Source organism: Ixodes scapularis, unplaced genomic scaffold, assembly GCF_016920785.2.
Source record: "Ixodes scapularis isolate PalLabHiFi unplaced genomic scaffold, ASM1692078v2 PGA_scaffold1__304_contigs__length_218370807, whole genome shotgun sequence".
NCBI classification, from domain to species: Eukaryota; Metazoa; Arthropoda; class Arachnida; order Ixodida; family Ixodidae; genus Ixodes; species Ixodes scapularis.
In genome coordinates, this window is record NW_024609846.1 from 60436915 (window position 1) to 60457836 (window position 20922).

The 20922-nt window shown below is 46.9% G+C and overlaps 1 protein-coding gene across 1 annotated transcript in view; it reads left to right on the plus strand.

Moving 5' to 3' along the window:
- Positions 1-11975: 11975 nt before the first annotated feature.
- LOC115318718 (monocarboxylate transporter 2) overlaps positions 11976-20922 on the plus strand; it is a 58904-nt gene continuing 49957 nt past the window's right edge. Inside the window, exon 1 of the mRNA XM_042290194.1 lies at positions 11976-12025. The gene's annotated coding sequence lies outside the window, so the exon portion shown is untranslated. The remainder of the gene's footprint in view (positions 12026-20922) is intronic.

Genomic DNA, 20922 nt, shown 5'->3' on the forward strand with positions numbered 1-20922 from the left:
GAGACAGGGGATCCCAGATTCAACAGGTTCACCTGAAGCACAAGACTGCCGTTCCTTCGAGCGCGTCAGTAGAACGACTCTTCAGCGTCGCCGGAGATGTATTGTCAAGGAAGCGGGAAAACATAACTGATGAAAACTTGGAGAGGCAGCTACTGCTTAAATCTGCCCTGCAAAGGTTTCTGAGATCAGCTAAATATGGCGATATCTCAGTCTGCTGGCTCTAAATATCCAAGATATCTCTGAATCATGGTGATAGGCGGACGATTTCCCTATTAAAAAGCAATCAAAGATCGCATCGCACTGAGGCCACCTCCGGCGATGGGAGGAGCATCTTCCGAAACCAGGACCACTGTCAGTCAATAGCGAGCAAAGGATCCTCGCGCCTCCGACCAGTGGAACCGCGGAGTGAAATCTTTAAAGCGCGCGGCTCTTTGCCCAAACAGCCCGGAAAACAACCCAACCTAGCGTGCTCGAGCGCTCCCAAGCAGACGACCAAACACATCACTTTCGCAAAAGAAAAAAAAGAAAAAAGAAAGCACGCACATACACACTCACCAGAAAACACAGAGTTCGCTATTTTTGAGATAATTATTGTAGTATAAAGGCCCGTTCACACACATGCGTCCGTATAGCAAACGCAACGACTGGAACAACCGTTACAACCGTTGCAAGGGTCTGCAACCGTCAGTTGCCATAGCGACGGAGGCACGCACGCACGCGTCGTTCACGACGCAAGGAGTTGGAGCGAGCCCAACTTTCCCCGCTGCGTTGGAAACAACCGAAACCACGGCAACGACAGATCAATCGCAAGTCGAGGAGAACTGGCCGCGCGCGTTGAATGCCGGTCGTGCCGGTCGCGGGCCGGCTCCTTTTATCTGCAAACATGGCGTCGGTGGTGATCGTCGACGTGGACGGCTTGGTGAAAGCTCATCGTTCCGCGTAAAAGCGCTATCCTTGACTGTAAATTTTCGTCGTGTGTTGCTATCATAACCCAGCACGTACTAGAAGGGAAGATCCACCTGCTCGTGCGGCGATGTCGTGGCGGCACTCTCAAGATAGCAGAAACGCCCGTGCTGCCGTGTTTGTTTACTTCGACTACAGTGGTGCTTTTGTGTCCTCGAACATTGCTCGTATTTCTTATTTGGCGCGTTTCATCCCTGTGCTCAAGTTCAAGGTATTACTGGCGCGTACCGTATAAAGGATGCGAATTTGCACGCGTTTCATCACCGGAGAAAAGTGATTAGTGTTAGCAATCCTGAACGCTCGCAACGTCTCTCTGATTACGAGATGATATTTCTACGTTGCTATATCGCTGCTAAGATTACATCGCCTTTTATAATCATAGAAAAGGCGTGTGGCGAGATTAGTACTATTGGAAAAGTCGTGTACTAGAGTCGTGACTGTCCAAGACGGTGTACTGCATCTTTTACTTTTTGTCATCCACTGTACCCTGCCAGCCTATCATGAAAAAAAAAAAAAGAAATAATAATAATAAAGCTTTAGGCTATAGAAAACTGTCTGTCTATATTCTGTTACCGCATTGAGTGGCAGTGCGTCCCCTTTTTAGAGGCGCCGCTGAAACAGCTGACGGTGGTGTAGAAGCGGTTGCCGTGCTGACGACCCGCTGCGCTTGTTGCAGTGTTTGCAGGTGTGTGCACGCGCGGCGCAGAGCGGTCGTTCCGGTTGTTCCGGTTGCAACGAACGCAGTAGTAGATAACGCGCTCGTTGCAGATGTCTGAATCAGCCTTTATGTTCCCTTTTTGCGAAGAATTAAATTTTCTCTCACTATTACTTGCTTCTATTACCTCCAAAGTCATTCACATTTTGTAATAACAGTGTTTGCAATCTCAACGAAATGTAGCGTTTTCATTGGTAACATACCCCCCCCCCCCCCCCCCCCCCCCACCCCTGGCTGCCGGCACAATGCTCCTCGCATCACCGGAGATAACTTCAATCGTTGATTGCATTCTTAATTTGGAAAACGACTGCGCATTGTTATGTTTTATGGATTTCTAGGACGCTTAGATCCAACAAAGTGAGTTATGGCCATATTTAGGCGATCTAAGAAACCTCCTCAGGGCACCTTTAAGTGCAACGACTGCTGAAAAGAAAGCAATAAAGCATGAGACAAAAGCAGTTCTGCATTTTTTCGTCGAAGTAACGAGAATAGTAACTCGCTACTTTTGAGGTGAAGTAACGCGATCCTTTTGAGAGTCAGTAACAAGTAACGTCCTTATTTACTTTTTGAGCGAGTAACGAGTAACGGTATTTGGTTACTTTTTTGAGGTAACGTGTACATGTTTGCTTTGACCACACAGCGGATGCGCATTGTGCGAAATATCATGTTCGGTAAGGGATTTGATGGATCCTAACTACTATAATACTCCACAGAAGAATGACCAGTAAGGCATTGTATATATTTGTGGTGTTATATATATATAGTCGAGCAACTGTTTTCGTACCCAGACATTTGTTAATAATAACCGATAAAGGACAACCCCTTTGAAAAAAGTATGTCGGGATTCACGCGCTGCTGATTTGTCCGCCGACGTTGGCTGTCAGTTGCACCAGTACAGCGGTCAGCAGTGGAATCACTGTATCATGTGCTGACGCTCGAATATGCAGAAGTGTTAAGCTATCTGAAAAAAAATATATATATAGTCAGACGTTTGAGAGCATGATAGCGCTTCAAGACAGAGAGAGAGAGAGAGAGAGAATAAACATTTATTGTGCTCCTTATTAGTCCAGGACGTCATCTGTAAACTCCCGGCATTTTACTGTATGTTGAAGCAATGCGCTAACTTCAATTGTTTAATCCTCAGAAAAGCGAGGGTATAAATGTTCTCAAAGTTTCTGCACCAATCCGCACAAGAATCCGCATTACTCAAGATAATTAGACGGCCGGTATACGTTGGTCTATACAACAATAAAATATATATATATGGAATGTGTCTACCATATAAAATATAGGTAGAGGACAAAAAAAAGAAAAAAAAACTTGGGTTCCGCCCTCCACTCCCATATCACAGTATTATGTTTTCTAGCAGAGTCAATTAATTGTTTCGATGTAGATCGCGGTATATTTGTCCCATTGATGAAAGAAAATGTGATGACTTCGTGGGAATCGCCCCAGCACGATTTTGAGGCTCTTAGGTTGACCAACCTAATTCCATTGCAATGTTTACATAAAGGAACGCCATCTCTGCGTAAAAGATTTCGCGGCGATACAGAACAAATCCGCTGGTCTGTTTTCTGATGAGTCGTCGTCGCTGGAAAATTTATTTCCTAAGCATAGAGGAAATATTTCTCCGCTAAATTGAGCGACAGTTTTTCTACGCCAAACTTTACGGCGTCACGTAATGTTACGTGAGACCTTAAACTCACGTGGCACCTTTGACGTCCCATAACACCAAGATGTGCTATCCCGATGCCATAGCACGTGGCATAATGACGTCACGCGACGTCATAACGTCACGCAACACTGTGACGTCGCATGACGTCATGGTTATTGTGCGATGAGAATTGGTGTGGTTCGCGAGCAGCAGCGCGTGGAGCGCCTCTACAGCTGTCGCCCGAGTTGACTTTCGGGACGCGGCAAGGAACCGGGATTTCGTTTTATTGCGCGACTGAAGAAGCTAGGTGTCTTCGCAGAAACATCAACTGAAAATCGGAGGCTTGTAAGAGATTCCCTGTACGTTTGTCCCGCGAGCGTAGCTTGTCTTCGGGATTTCATTTTATTGCACGCTTAGAGCCGATGCGGATAAGAAGCATATCGACAAAGAAAAGATTGACAAAACGATAGGCACAGATCGCTAGACCTCAAGAACGGACATGGCACTTGAAAAGCTATGACCTCTAGCACTGCCAAAGAGGAGTGATGTGTCTGTGAACAGCGTCGCCGCGCCATAAAGTAATTAATTATTAATTAATTATTAGGTGTTTAATGGCGCAAAAAGCAACATAGGCCATGCTGCGCCAAAGGAATAATTAAAAGACTCTATAGTAAAAGAAAGGAATTACTATGCAGAGGATCTATAACTGGTGCAGGTAGCCAGTTTTTTTAAGAAAATCTAAAATATGACCAAAAGGAACTAAAGGTTGATCTCCTAGTAAAAAGGCTGGATGAAATGGAAGGTATCCAGAAAGTGAAGGAAAACTTGTTCGACGTTCTTGATCAAAGATTATTGCGGAGAAGGCGCCGTGTAACCGAGCTTTCGGTTGCACGTCAAAAGATCCCCAGGTGGTCGAAATTAATCCTCAGTCCTCCGCTGGGGCGTGCCAGATGCCCGTCGTAGGTTTGGCACGTAAAACCCCCAAATTTGACTTTTTTTTTTTTATCAAAGAATTTGCAGTGCCATAGAATATGCAGCATTGTTAGCAATTCACCGCAATGCTCACAGACTGGGGTGTCCTCACCACAAAGAAGGTGTCGATGGGTGACACGTGAATGTCCAATTCTCAAACGACACATTAAAACTTCATGGTGACGGTCTCTATGGTGCGAACTCTCCCATACCTCCAAACGTGGTTTGATGACATGTAGCTTATTATTTATTTATTTGTCCCAGTCTTGCTGCCAGGCATTATGAATTGCTTTCTTAAGAACTGGTTTAAAATCTTCTTGAGGCAGCTGAACGGGTGTTTCCAGAGCATCCTTAACAGAGGCTGCTAGCATATCCGCCTTCTCATTACCCGAAATTCCCACATGGCTTGGTACCCAGCACAGCTTGATATTGTATCCCATTTGGAAAGCCAGGTTTAACTCTACCCGTACTTGTTGCACGAGCCGATTCTTAGAATCATTGAGGGAACAGAGAGAGAGGATAGCACTCTGGGAGTCCACAAACAAGATAGCTTTCCTGATGTTGTTGCCTAATATATATTCAATGACCATGAGCATACCATAAAGTTCTGCAGTAAAAATGCTAGCAACAGAGTGAAGCCGTCGAGCTTTTACAAAGTGTTCTGAATATACAGCCGAAACGACAAAGTGTGGAGTTTTTGCACCATCAGTGAAGAATTGTGCATGGTCCTTATACTTAGCTTGCAAGGTCATAAACTCTTGCTGAAGGACTAATGGTGCAACAGTTCGCTTATTGTATTTCGCTAGTGACCAGTCACAGGTATAGTGCACCGCCTTCCAAGGAGCAATGCTTCGAACTTTTGTCATCAAGCTACGCTCAGGAAGTGCAAGCTGCAGGGATGCAAACATGCATTGAATGCGGAGGCTTAAAGGCCGTACTATACTTGGCTTATTCTCAAAAAGACGAAAAAAAGGAGATACCTGCAAACAACGGAAGGATGGGTGTTCAGGGTCAGATTTGACTTGATGACTATAGCATAGGCTGAGGAACTGTCTTCGCTTTTCTAGTGGCATTTGGTACGTCTCTGCTTACAAACTCGGGACGGGCGACGTTCGGAAGGCCCCCGTGGCAAGTCGAAGTCCAAGGTGATGCACAGGATCTAGCATTTTTAAAGATGACGGTCGTGCCGAGCCATATACAACCGCACCATAGTCGAGGCGGGAACGAACCAGCGAGTTGCAGAGTCGCAGGAGGCATCTCCTGTCAGAACCCCAGGACATGTGTGCAAGCACCTTGAGAACATTGGCAGATTTAAGACACTTTCGCTTCCGTTCTTTTAGATGGGTCTGAAAAGTGAGCTTCTTATCAAAAATAACACCCAAGAATTTGTGTTCATGCCTAACGGTTACGTCAATGTTATTCATCTGCAAGCTGGGATCTGTCGACAACCCTCGACGTAATGAAAAAGGCACGCACACTGTTTTTTCTGGTGCAAACCGGAAGCCATTTTCATCGGCCCACTTACTCATCCTATTTATTGCTATCTGCAATTGGCGCTCACGAATTGACAAGTTGCATGAGGAGAAAGCGATCTGGACATCGTCTACGTACAATGAATAAAAGACTGATGGTGGTATAACTGCAGCCAGGCTGTTGATCTTAATTGCAAACAAGGTAACACTCAAGACACCTCCTTGTGGGACGCCGTTTTCCTGTGTAAAAACATCTGAGAGCGTGGATCCCAGGCGGACTTGAAAGGAACGGTCTGTCAAGAAACCCTTTAAGCAACGCAGCATGCGACCACGAACGCCACACCTATACAGGTCCTGAAGTATTCCGTACCGCCATGCCGTATCGTAAGCTTTCTGTAAATAAAAAAAGACAGAAACGCAATGCTGCCGGTTCACAAAAGCCTCACGCACGAAAGTCTCCAACCGGACAAGGTGATCTAAGGTTGAGCGACCTCTTCTAAAACCACACTGGTTTTTATCGAAAATTTTCTTTTGTTCTAGAATGTATACTAGCCTTCTGTTGATAAGCCGTTCATAAGTTTTTCCTAGACAACTAGTCAGTGCTATAGGCCGATAACTTGCTGGTAGGGAAGGGTCTTTGCCAGGCTTCAAGATAGGAATGATGTGTGCTCGCTTCCAGCACTGTGGAAAACAAGAAGCTTCCCATAAATAATTAAAGAAAGACAACAAAATCACCAAGGATTCAGCCGACAAGTGCCTCAGCAGTTCATAATGAATCATGTCTGGACCAGGTGCTGACAGCTTTCTTACTGCAAGGGCAAACTCAAGCTCAGACATTGTGAACGGCCGGTTGTAACCAGTATCACTTCCAGAGAAATCAATATGCTGTTTTTCTGCCAAGGACCTGAACTTTTTAAATTTGGTACAGTAATTTGAAGAACTGGAGACTTCTCGAAAATGATCAGCAAGAATGTCAGCCTGATCTTTTAGTGATGGGGATGATGAAGAAAAAAGGGGAATGCTGAATGAGTGGTAAGTACCTCGAATTTTCTTAACACGATCCCATACCTCTTTTGCAGGAACAAAACTGTTTAGGGAGGATACATATTTCACCCATGAGGTCTTCTTGGCTTGTTTTCGTGTTCAACGAGCTTTTGCTTTACACTGTTTGAATTTGATCTTGTTCTGAACAGTCGGGTACCGCCGAAACCTTCCCCAAGGCTTATTCTGAGCTTTTATGGTGGTCGTACAGTCCTTATTCCACCAAGGCTTGCATTTCTTGGGAATATTTCCAGAAGTTCGGGGAACTGACAGAGAGGCAGCATTTATAATTTTTTCGGTAAGATAAAGAGTCGCTTCCTCAGGAGACATAGCTAAAAAAACAGCGGGATCAACCACTGCCTCCAGAGAAAATAAAGCCCAGTCGGCTTTATCTAACTTCCACTTGGGAGCACAAGCTCGAAGAGAAGGAAGGGATACTGAACTTTCTAAAATTACAGGAAAATGGTCACTACCGAAAGGATTTTCTAAAACCTTCCAAGAAAAACAAGGAAGTAAAGTAGGTGATGATATGGAAAGATCAATGGAAGTAAAAGTATTATGAGGTGCACTTAAAAAAGTTGGTTGTCTCTTGTTTAAAAGGCAAAGGCCAGATGACAGTAAAAAGCGTTCTATGACACCGCCACGAGAGTCTTGACGAGCACTGCCCCACATGGGGTGGTGTGCATTAAAATCTCCTAAGATTAAAAAAGGCTGTGGCAGTTGGCCCACAAGCCCTTGCAGGTCATGTAAATGCACTGGAAAGTTTGGTGGAAGGTAAAGCGAAACAATAGTAATTAGGCGGTCAAGCAGAACACGAACTGCTACTGCCTCTAAGGGGGTTGCAAGAGGGACAGGCGCACAGGCAATACCACTCTGCACAACCACAGCTACTCCACCAGAAGAGGTGTTACAAGAAACACGGTCTTTTCTAAAAACCTGATGTCGCCGTAGTACCTGTGTATGTGTTTCATTAAGATGAGTCTCCTGTAAACAGATGGCAACAGGCTGGAGCTCATCGAGAAAAAAGTTGACATCATCAATATTACGAAAAAGACCGCGGCAGTTCCACTGCATTATACCTATATTTTTAACCATTTCAAACAAAATAAGTATAACATACAAATTAAATTAAAAAGCTATATTCCTTATGGTTTAAAATCTATTTTTACACGCGGTGCACTTTGTTTTTTGGGGGGGTTATTCTGCCTCCGATTAGAGTCACCGGAGGCAGAGGGGGTGGACTCTGATCTTGAGAGGAGAGCCTCCTCATCAGATCTCGACCCACCCTCGTCCATGGGCTCGTCTGCAGTTGCTGGCAGCTGGCCCTTGGAGGTCGACTGCTTTGCCACCTCCCCAGGCTTCCTCCGAGGAGCAGAGGTGTGGGGAGGTAGGCCCCGACCCCGAGAGGTCGAAGCAGCCGGTTGAGCAGGAGACGACATCTCCTGTTCTGGGGCGGATGCTGGCAAAGCAGCATTCACCTTGCGGTTCGGAGGCGGTGCCTTTGGCGCCGCTCTCGGGGGTTTAGAGGGGGACCGTGACGGGAGATGCAGGTCGTCCGGAGACGTCTGCGTTCCCATCGAAACTACTGGCCGCGCTGGTCCCCTGCGCACGGCCTCGGCATAAGACCCTTTTGATACAAAAGCAAAACGCTTCTTTGCCTCAGTGTAGGTAATGTTTTCGGTAACTTTTAATGTAAGAACTTCTTTCTCGTCTTTCCACACAGGGCAAGATCGAGAGTATGCCGGGTGGTTGCCACTACAGTTCGCACAATGAGGTTCATTATCGCACACATCTGCAACGTGTTCCTTGCTGGAGCACTTTGCACAGGTGTCCCTTCCCCGACAGTTCCGTGACCCATGGCCGAACCTCTGGCACTTAAAGCACCGTTGAGGGTTCGGCACATAAGGTCGGACCCGGCATTGAAGGTAACCTGCCTTTACAGTCTGCGGCAGAGTGGTCGAATCGAAAGTCAAAATTATATGTTTTGTCTTCCGTTCCACACCATCACGGCGGATAGTGATTCGTCGTGCATCTATAACTCCTTGACTAGAGAGGCCCTCAATTATCTCTGGCTCAAGTGAGTCAAGCAAGTCATCCTCAGAAATGACCCCTTGAACACTGTTCAGTTTGCGGTGAGGACTGACGCTTACTTTGTAGTCAGAGACAAGGTTCAGTTTAAGGAGGGCATCACTTTGCTGCTTTGTATTGACCTCGACAAGGAGATCATCAGATCCCATCTTCTTTGCATTGTAATTGGCGCCAATAACACCCTCAAGAACTTTGGAGACTAGAAAGGGAGAAAGTTTGCCAAGTGGCTTGTCACCTTCCGAGTGCATAACAAGGAACTTCGGGAATTTTTCCAGTACAAAAGATTGTTTCGTGTTCAGTGCTTCGGTGCGGCCCCTTTTGGGGGGCCGATCAAAATGTTTAAGTTTGGAACCCATATGAAGGGGGAGGGTTTTCGGAAACTGTGGTGCACCGCCCACCACCGAGCCCAACAAGGGAATAGGTAACGCTCCATAACAAGAATGGCTTGGCTGAAGACGTTACGCTATTAGTGCTGCCCAGTCTCTATAACCAAGAGTGGTTTTGGACAAGGTGTCTGTCGCCACCCAAGGTTAGCCCTTGCCGCCAAAGGAGTTGAAAAGGAAAGAAGAGAAATGAGAAGAGTGAAAAGGAGGAGAAGACAAGGGTGAAAGTAGAGAGGGGATAGTAGAAGTGGCGACTAGACTGAATCATCCTGGCCGGGCCTTACCAGGACTCCCGTCTACGAGAAGCAGGGGCCGAAGTGGTGTATTGCCTCACCCGGGGGGCCCCGAAGGGTCCAAACCTACCCCGTGTTCGGCTCAACCACCAGGATGCCCTTTTCCCCGGACACGGGAAAGCCACGCACAGCCATACGTGGGCGGGCGAACCCACATGGCTCGGGGTCCGTGGAGACGCCACTCTCCAGACACCTGCTTTCACAGGTGCCCCCTGCGGGGGCCGCGCCATAAAGGAAGTGAGAAGAAGATTCGCTGCATTTCGGCGAGCACAATGAAATGGCGCAACCTTTTCTAGGGGACTGCATCAGGGGGCAGGTGAGAGCCACACGAGAAACCTACCTTATTCGCGCACCTCTACAAGGCCGTGCGATGCGCGAGCGCACCTGTGCGAAGGCGCTGAAGCCAACAGTACCCTGAGAAAATTTCTGCCCCTTTGGCTATCCGTGTTCAGACCCCTCACTTTTCTTTCATCATGACCGTGACATTGCCAAGCGAAACTTGGAGCAACCGCCTATGGACGTTTGCAAATGTGGGTTCCCGACTGGTGCCCCATGCATAGGGTGACCATATTCCTCAAGATAAAAAACGGGACATTCCGACGAAAAAGGGGGGGGGGGGGGGGGGCGGAGGGGGCGTACTAAAGTTTTAGATTGGGTGAAAACATTTAATGAAATTCTATATGCGTGCTATTTCCACATGATTCTACATCCGTGCTATATCTAGTAACTCAAACAAAAAAAATGTCTACACACGCAATTTTGCGAGAGAAAAGGTGTTTGTGGGCAAGAACAGTTGTAAATTTTACTCTCTGGGTGAATATTAAAGTACCTACGATAATTAGAGCGCAGCTCTTAGGCGCCCGTTTCCGTCTTGAGCGGCGTCGCCGTCGTCATCGCCGTCGCCGTCACCGTCGGCGCAACCGCATGGTGCATTATGGGAAATATCCCATAATGCACCACGCGGGATTCTCGTGACGTCACGTGTGACGTCACGACGCGGAGAGGAGGAGGAGGGAGGAGGACGAGTGGCAGGGGAAGAGGAGGGGTGGAGGAGGAGGGGCGGGAGGGGAAGAGGGGCGAGGGGAGGAGGGAGGAGTAGGGGAAGGGGGAAGAGGAAAAGAGAAGAGGGGATGAGGAGGAGGAGAGGAGGGAGGGGTAGGAGGAGGAGAGGAGAAGAGGAGCTTGAAGGATGAGGGGAGGAGGAGGAAGAGGAGGGAAGGAGTAGCAGGTAGGATGAGGAGGTTAGGAGGAGGGAAAAGTGGTATACCCTTCCCTCCTCCTTTTCAAGAGCTGCGCTCTAATTCGGCGTTACAGGGCGTGTTGTAAACGGCTTTCATTTTTTTGTAAAATATATTTGTAACAAGAAGGCATAGTATCGGTCTGCGTCTACTCGCTTGGTACCAATTTCGAAACTATATGCTGCGAAAACGGGACATGATTCTATATTGGGATAAAAAGATGGGACGGCAGAAGTGGACCTCCAAAACGAGACTGTCCCGGCCAAAACGGGACGTCCGGTCACCTTACCCATGCATGCAAAGACTACAGTGTACACGTCAAGGTAGCTTTCGCAGGCTTGCACTTGAACGTGCATGCTCACACGAGCAAGAGCATGGTGGCGGCCAGATGCCTTATTTGCGATTTTCTATAAAAAAGTTACGCACACCGGGCTGTTTTATCTTAAAGGGCCCATGAAACGTATTTCGGGCTGGTATAAATCACTTCAGATTAGGATTTTACTAATAGCATATCGTTCAGTGGGCCAAAAGAAAACAGGTAGCAAGTCAAAAGCCTGACTTTCAAGGCGAAAATCTGAAACACAGCGGACTGTTTCGTACCTCCTCCCCTTCGTAAGCTCTCTGACTTTTCACTGTGATACATCCACGATTCCCAAAGCGCGTCGCCGGGTCCAAACGCACGTCACAGGATACCGGATCTCCCTTATTCCCTTCAGCCCTAAGCTGACATTGTGGTGGAAGCTACGCGCTTGCCTGACCAATCAGCCGCCTCCCTTTCACTACCTGACCTCATTCTGTGCGCGTGGGTATGCGCGAGGGAGCGTGATCACGTGGCAAAAGTGTGGCTGGCCCAACGAGCACGTAGCTTTCACAGCAATGTCAGCTTCGGGGTGAAGGGGGTGGGGAAAGTAACTTTTGTCTGAATTTTGAGCGACGGGCTAACTTTCTACGGGGTCAATGGCTCGGTCCGGGTACACAGACCAGATTCCGAGCAAGAGGGGCCTCCCCTCTTTTCGTTTTCTTGAACTGTTTGGTAGAATACGCGATTTATGAGTTGGGGAGGAAAGCTAAACAGGAAGAAGTTGTAAAAGCGTTTCATGACCCCTTTAAGTAAAGTGCCTGTCTCTCCTAGGGCACAAGTCTACGTGTTATGGGACCCTAGTTCTTGAAGTTCAAAAGCGAAACACGCTGGAGGCTAGAGGACGGGTAAGTACGCATATGCACTTCCTCATTTTGACGATTCTTGTTTGATTGATATTACGAAGTAAGACAGACAGCATGTCGTGGCATTCGTTAACATATAGACTATAGTTGGCCATCGTATTCAACGTCTGGGCTCAAGTATATACTAACGCAACAAATATGAAATTAAACGGCATGACGCGAAGTGCGCGCTGCGTGCGTGGTACTACCATATCTGTTTCTTGCCTCATTCAACAAACTGTGAGGCGCCACTCTGCACTTCCGTGTCGTCTGCTAGTGAACAAGGAGAGGTAACATGTCTTGGTTTCATCAAATCCTAAAACCATTGCACGCCACAGCATAAATCTATCGCAAACGTTCTCAGAACAAATTCCGCAGCACCCTGACTTATGATAACGCAGTTATCAGTCTACGGTTGAGTTGCCTAAACACGAGTGTTTCTTTTTATTTATTTATTCGGAAGAGACACATTCTAAACCGCCGAGAGTCGCGATAGAATTGCGCTTGTCAAAGTGCAATGGTAGACAAAGTCGTTAGCGACGATGTGGCTCGCAAAATTTACGCCTACAGGAATTGGGGCTGACCTGGGAGTACACCACGCGAACAGCGTTCTCAAGCTACGAGGGACGAGGCGATCAGCAAGTTCGTCGCAGCTGTATCGGTGAAACCTTTCTAGTTGGAGCGGCAACTTCGGGGGAAACCTGGCGATCGAGGCGTCTACCCACGGACTGTACGGCCTCAGTTCAACACTCCAGTCCCCCGAGCAGGCAGCACGGCAGCGCAGAGCAGTGTTGCCAGATGGTCCCACCAAAAAACCGCCAAACGACTGGGAGGTATAGCTTAAATATAGCCAAAGCCGTAAAAAAAATATAGCCGAAAATAGCCAAGACTAAAAACAATGGGTTTTAACCCTTATATTGATGATTTCTCACACTCATACAATACACGTTACAATCTTTGTTTCAACCCTCAGATGCACCTCCTTTTGTGTACATTATGTTACTTGTGAATTTGTCAAGAAAAGCTTCGACAGAAAGAAAATCCGTACAAAACTGGACCTTCCTTTGTAGCTTTCAAAAGTACAAAACACACAGACAGCTTTATTGTGAAGCCCGGGAGATATGATCATACAGTAAAAGAACAAAATACAGACGCAGAACAGTCAGAGCATTATGTATTTCAAACCAGAACCCCAATATCTGAGGTTCTTACGATATCCCCCCCCCCCCCCCCCCCCCGTCTCTTTTTCTTTGTGAAGAATATTGGTGTCACCCATTCATGTTCACACTATTTTTAATTGTGTGTCCTTTCTTGGAGTGCACAACGACTGGAAGGTAGTCGATTGTTTAGCGGTAAAACAGCGGACATCTCATTTTTACAAACTTGGGTGCCCAAAAATCCTCACAATGGGCGCCAAAGCAGCATTTGGAGAGTTCAGTCTACGTCCGGGCAGAGCCATATGCGTCCGTGTTGAAGGCACGCTACCGGGCCTGAGGTAATAGTGCAATCTGTTTGGCCTGCTCCACTGCACTGTATGGAGACCGCATGAACTCTGCAAGCATTGCTTCACTGCGCATTGTGAAAACCCCGAAGTTTGTAGAAGTTTGAAGCCTTTCTCCTTCCTCTCTCTCCTCTCGACTAGCCAAAAGAGAAACAATTTTTTTTCGAAACTGATTAAAAGTTCGAAAATTAACTAGCCGAACCTCAAAGTTAGGCGTCGAACTCGAGGTTCGACAAAAATTCGCCGCATTCTTAGAAATAGCCCAAAATAGCCACATAGCCAAACACAAAATTTTGACGCCAACTAGAAAAAAAGTAGCCCAATCTGGCAACACTGGCGCAAAGTGGCACCACAAACACCAAAGGAAATTTGACTGGGCCTCAACGCTGATCACAGTTTGCCGAATAACGCGACAGTCGACTCCGAAAGTACATGCGTGTCACGCGCTATCGCGTTTCAGATCGTTGGCCACGATAATACATCCGCGTCCGCGGCGTTCAGGTGTGCGCGTTTCCGTTCATATTGAAAAACACCAACTGGGGAAAGTTCAAAAAATGTATCTTTCTGTAAAGAATAAAAATCCTGGCGCTAATACAGACATCTCTCGTTAATACTGACCCGGTCGGTTAATATAAATGCCCCACTCTATGGACATTTTTGGGAACGAACTGGTTAAGTACGCGCATTTTGTTTCGTTATTATGGACAACGCATATTATGGACACTTTTTAGGGGGTGCGGGAGTGGCCTTAGTGGCAAAACATCACTGAAGTATTAAAAAATAAAAAATAAAATCTCTACACATGTGCCACTTCAAACATTTACATTATTATCCAACAGTGCGCCACTGAGTCGTACATCGAGACAGCTGCCACGTTGAGTCTCGGTGTGTTCAGAGACTAACATTGCTTGCATGAAAGCCGTGAAACAACAGCAGAGGACTGGAATATCACCAGCGTATGTATTGCTTTATACCACTTACTGCTTTCGCCTAAGCGTGCGAAGACTTGCAAAAGGTACCCCAAATTACTTTAATAAGGGACTGCAATCTACACCGCACGTTTGCATTAGACAGCCGCACCTACAGCCCCAACTCCATAACGGTGGCGACCCCTAGCGTTCGAGAGAACACATACGCATCGCACGGTCCCCACTATATCGCTTTTGCGCTGCGCGGAGGTAGAGGGCGCTGCCGACGCACCGAGATACCGTATTGGCCAAAACAGCACACTCTCAGACAAAAAAAGGAAGAAAACAGTAGCACCGGCACGGTTTCCTCCCTCCTACTGATGCGCCTACAAACGGGCACGAGAAGAAGGGAGGAACGAGACGTTGTAAAGCGATAGCTTTATGGACCACACTTTGGAGCGGTGTTGTCCTCGTCGCCCGTCGTCGCCGCGCGGGCGAAAAAATGAAAACACACTTTTTCTCTCTCTTCTTTCTGCGAGGAAAAAGTCGAGAATCCGTCCGCCGTGCCACGCAAAGCTAGAGAAGACAAGCGAAGAGGACAGCCCCGGCGTCCCGGCAAGATGGGCGATTCTTCGTGTCGTCTGCTTGAAAGGCTTGTCTTAAAACACTACTCGCGTTAGGCGAAATCCCACTTGGTCACTATCCACTTGCTACGCGTATAGGGCGAATCACACAGTTGCGTCGATTCCGACCGAGTGCTAGTGCAACGCCTTCTGACGGACGGGTTGCTATGAAAACAGCTGCGTCGGCTCCAACAAAACCGGTTTCGCAGCTGTTGCCATGCACTCTTAGAAAAAAGGGTATCTATAGTCCTCCCGAAAGGAAGGAACAATCTTGTAACCTATGGTTCCTCCATAAAAGGAGAACCGTTCGTCCCTAAAGCAGTGGAGCAAATGTGCCTCCGTCACCTGCATCTCATTATGGCTTCTCCGAATCGAGCATATCGAGCTAAATAAGGCTTAATGAGGACTCTATGTCTCCTGTTCGGGACGAGAGGAGCAGCAAATGAAAGCGTAACCCGAGCTTTCCGCGAACTGTGTTTATTTCCGAAGCCCGCTTCCGCCCGCAGGCAAAGAGACTTCCGTTTCCAAAGCAGTTACTGAGTCTTCTCGTCCTCAGCACTGCAGTGTTAAACGAAGACAGCCGATACCCAGTTACTTTGCTATTCCTCGAGTCACAATTCCTTCGTCAACCGCATATCACGGAGAAATGGTAAACCAATTCGCGAAACCGAAAGCCGCTCTCAAAAGAACAAACTCGAAGCCGTTGTTGCACGGTAACCAGAAATTATCGCGTAGCGTGAAAGAAGGCTTAATCGCTTTCCACCAGGTGGCAGGGTGGAGCAGAATAATTTTAAGTAGCTAAGCTAGGTGATGCTAGGTAACGCCCAACTCAGCAGTTCTACAAAAATATTTTTATTTGCTTCCGCCACCATTGCGCTTGTGGATCTTCGAGAACCTTTATTATACACATATTTAGACACATTACGCATACTACAAGCATCAGCTGAACGTATACATTGAGCGCACACATATACACGGCACATAAAAACATCAATACAACCGAACACTAACCCGACTAACCCGATCACTACTCATGAGCTCTGCGTTTCCGTTTTCATAATGGTCGTTTTGAACGTAGGGAATTTCTCAGTGACCGCCTAAGCAATAAAAAATATTCCCAGCATGTTGATCTTTTTCCAGCAATGTCATACCTCTGAGAGTATTTTGAACGGCTCAGGGGATGAATTTCTTAGTAAAAATAAACGCTCATGCCGTAATTATTTGAAAACTTATAAATCAAGCCGCTCTAATGCGGTTCCAAGCCATGCGCTTGTTTTCCCGCACGGCACGTCGCAGCCAGTATTTATCTGGAGGTGTTTGTTTTTCTCTTTGTGCTGTTCGTGTACAGCTGAAATTCTCGTCTTGAATTAATCTCTCTAGAGCGGATATTCACTCAGCTGGAAGCGATGCTTCATGGGCAGAGAAATCGCGTTTCGATCAACTTGAATGCAGTCAAAGCCGCGACTTGCGGCAGGTGCCAAGTGTACGGAGATATGCCATGGCGAGCTCGAAAACTATTAGCGCTCATCCCAGCGCCCCACTTGGAGGCCAGTTTCTCCACGAACCGTAGTATATTTAAATAGCAAAATAAAGGCTAGCTTTTTTTTTTTCGATTTTATTTACCATTTTTCCTTAATGCTAAAATTCCAAACTGTAGATATACGTACTTTTCGTCATATTTTCATACTGTTCAGTCCTTTCCACAGAGCGCAATCTCCCTCGGGGAGGAGGCATCTGACAGTCACATTGGCCACTGCTTGATAGGAGCTATGGTTCAGACCAGTGCTCCAACATGACTATCCGCACGTCGATCGATTGCACCTAATCCCTCAATTGGTCTTAAACTTTTTAGTGTAAAGCGGAATGTCAACCAGCGACATTCCACCCCTTCCGATCACTGCCCGACCAGCGGTATCAATGCCCGACAACTCATCTTTTTGTTGCACCACTGGTACGCGAACACGTAGTCACGTCGGTGATAATTCCAGTATTCTGTTCATAACGTACAACACTGCCATCGCGATGTTGCTGCTATGCTGCTGACACGCAGAAATAAAGAACCACGTTGACTGCCGGTTGTCACTTGGTATCTGAATACAGAACCGAACACAGCCCAAAAGGCACCCAGGCATCAAGTTACAATGCCTGACAAAAGTAGCGAATCCTGGTCACCAAATTTGTCGGCTGTGAATAGCAGAAACAAAAGTAAATGAAGAATCTGAAGTTGTAGTCAATCGGTTTCTTTTTTAAATGAAAAGGCACGAACGCTGAAAGTCATCTACGCGCGCCTGCATTGTATCCGTTGTTCCGATGTTCCGTTTCATTTTATTAGCAACTCGTGTTTCTCATATGGCAGTTAACGCGCAAACACCGGAGTTAGGTGGTAATATGGAGCTTTGAAAAGGTCAAGCGGCAGCTCTTCTTGGAGTTTGGCTTACGGCCACTTTCCAAGTGGGTGATCTGGATGTGGGCCCGGCGCTTTGCAGAAGAAAGAAGCTTCAAGAAGAAAAAACGCATGTCTTCCACGTTCCTCCTCAAAAGGAAGAGCTCCGCTTCGCCATCGACGGTGCCTTCGAAGCAGACCTCCACTTGTCTTTGCGGAAAGCCGAACGTTTGCTCGGTGTATCCAAGCACACGGTCGGCAAATCTATCTGCGAGATGCACCCGTACAAGCGTTGGCTGATTCATGGGTTGTTGCCCGGTGATTAGAAGCGACTCGACTTTTGCCGGGACGAGATCCTCAGGATTGTACAAGACCTATCGCATGTGCAGTTTTTGCTGTTTAGTAATGAGGCGACATTTCACCTGGACTGGCAGGTCAATACCCAGAACCGCCACTACTGGAGTTCGACGAATCCCCACTGGATTCTTGAGAGGACTTTTCAGACGCTAAAGTAACAGACTGGTCCGAAATCGAAAGAGGAGCGTCGTTGGCCCCTTTTTCTTCAACGGGAACATGTATGAAGGCACCTAACTGCGGATGATGGAGGATGAGTTTCTTTTCGAGTTGTAAGCACTCCACATGCAGCGGGACGTATGCATTTTTATGCAAGATTGGGCGCCACCTCGATTGGCGACAAGTGTAACGCACTAGCTGGAAACCATCTTCCCAGGACGCTGGATGGGTCGGGGATCGCCGAACATGCTGTGGCCGCCACGACCGCCAGACCTCATAATATGCGACTTCTTCGGTTGGCGGTTTGTGAAGCCCCAGGTGTACAAGGGCCGTATCCCCACAATCGACGCCATAAAGCAGCGCATTGAAGCAGCGTTTAATCTCATCACGGAGGAGATGCGAGCTCCGGCATTCGGACAGTACGAGACCAGGCTTGTCCTCTGCACTTGGCGTCTAGTAGGCCAAGTAGAAGCCCTGGTTCCGACTGAAGTAGAGCCATAGCACCCTACCTAGAACTGACCTGACAACAGTCTACGGAACGAACTTACACATTCCCGTCAAGTGTACGGTTTGTTTATTTTAATACCCTGACAAAGACTCTTCTCAGGGTTGTTCAATACTGTCGTCATGAAGACTGGCCACTCGTGTCGCGGCGCTCTCCCGTTTCTCTGAATCCCCATACAAACAAGATTCTTCGAATGCGCCCTCTTTTCTCCTCAAATATCGCTCGCCTTGTTACCTTCATCTTACGCAGTCCGGTGTCCCACACTATGTTCGAACCGTAAATCAGCGAAAGGCTCGCGTCACAACAACAAAAATGCCGAGACAGCTAATGAAGCAACAACACATCTTTTTCAGGACAAAGGAAGGCAATATACAAATACACAGTTTAGTGAGCCTATCCTGGGTTAGAAGTCTAACAAAAACCTGAATTTTTTGCCAAACTGAACGGAGCACGTGAGAAACGATACGACGGTACTCTGGCACAGACCGCGAGACCTAAACCGAAACTAACTAAAACCCTTGGTCGATGGAGGCCCCTTCTGTGAGATGCGGTCTCAAGCAACGGAATTCCATCTGCTGGTTCTCCCCGACGGCGTCCTTTCATAAACGAAAACAGTTCTTCACTTATAACTTTTTATTTTCGTAAGGGTGTTGAAACTTTGGCATCTTGCTCGAACAACTGGGGTTACTTTCTGACGGAGTTCGAGCTCTCCGCAATGTCTACAGGGTGATTAAAGGAGACGCCAGGCTCTTTAAATTGACCGCAAAATTCGGTTTCTTAACCTATCGCGCTACGACTTTGTGCAGAGTTTCCCACAGATGGTGCATGTTGTTTGTAAAATTTGCAAAGAGCAAACTTACCTGAAGAAAAAATAAAGAAAGAAAAATACTTAGCTCCTATGGAAACGCAGCGACGCCACCGGTCTTCAAGCAGCACGGTGCTGTTCCGTACGGAAGACAAGAGATGGCGCAAGCGGTCGCGACGCCAACTGCCGCCAACGAAGGAGCATACGACGCCGAGAGCCAGCGTATTTAGGAGACAAGGAACTGCAGTTCCTTGTTGTTACCGCGCCTGTTCTTGTTTCTGCGACTGTCGCCGCCTGCGGAACGGGCGCCGCTTTTGAGTCGAAAAGATTGTCTGCTAAAGACGCCGGCTCTCGGCGCCGTATGCTACGTTCGTTGGCGGCGTTCGTTGCGCCATCTCTTGTCTCCCGTGCGAAACGGCGCCGTGTTGTTTGAAGACCGGTGGCTTCGCTGCGTCTCCATAGGAGCTAAGCCTTTTTCTTTCTTTACTTCTTCCTCAGGTAAATACGCTCTTTGCAAATTTTACAAAAAAAAAAAATGCACCATGCGTGGGCAACGCTGCACAAAGTCGTAGCGCGATAGGTTAAGAAACCGTATTTTGCGGTCGATTTAAAGAGCCTGTCGCCTCCTTGAATCACCCTGTAGTTTACTTTGGCTGTGCGAAAAATTGGGTTCGGTTTTATCTCGGACATCCTGCAGTATCATATTTCCGAATGGAAGGAATGAGTTTCGCGGCATTATTATCACTCTAAACCTTTTTTTTTACGGAAACAGCACACTTTTTTACATACATAATCAATACAACCAAATAAAAAAAAATCCTTTTTGAGGGAGTTTAGGGTTTCAGTTAGACGGCGCGTGCCAGTGATCTCTACCATAGAGGGCTGGATGGTGCATTGAGCAGGCTGGTATGAAACCACTGGACGTAAGCGACTTGTCGCGGAAGTGAGCTCTTGACAGGCCTTTCAACCCTTCCGAGTGCTGGTTCAAACTAGGGACTCAAACCTAAAAAAATATAACGTTTGGGTTAGGGTTATGGTTACCGTTTGCTGTTGATATCTGTTTCGTTTCGGTGTTTTACGGTTTTAATTTTTATGGTTTCGGTTACCGGTTACGCGTTCCTAAAAGTCGTTTTTTTTCTGTTTTCTGGGATAATTTGTTTTATAATAAATTATATTTATTATAAAAGTTATATACCTTTTATAATAAAAGCTGTTCTATAATAAACGGTTTAAGGTAGTCCCAGATATCAATAGCGGGGCATTCAAAATAACAAGAACTCAGAAACGTCTCAGTACTTCTAACTAGGGGTGCCCGGAACTTTTGTCGAACCTCAATTTTGACGTCGAACCTCAAGGTTCGACTGGTTCGCACAGCCTTCGAACTTTTACTAAAGTTTGAAGAAGTTCGACTTATGGACAGTGTTGCCTGGCTTCTACATAAATATTTGGAATTGTGGGAAACAAATAATTTAGAAAGTAGCTTTATAATTTATAAAATTGCCACCAGTGGTTGAACCATATAAAAGCGTGAATATACGCTTTTAATGTTTTCGTTAGTTAGTAATCTGAACCAGCGATGCCAATGCACCTAACAAATATTGCACTTTTCCTTCACCAGGTGGAGTCAACAGTTATCTTTTTTTTTATTATTTACGCGCATGC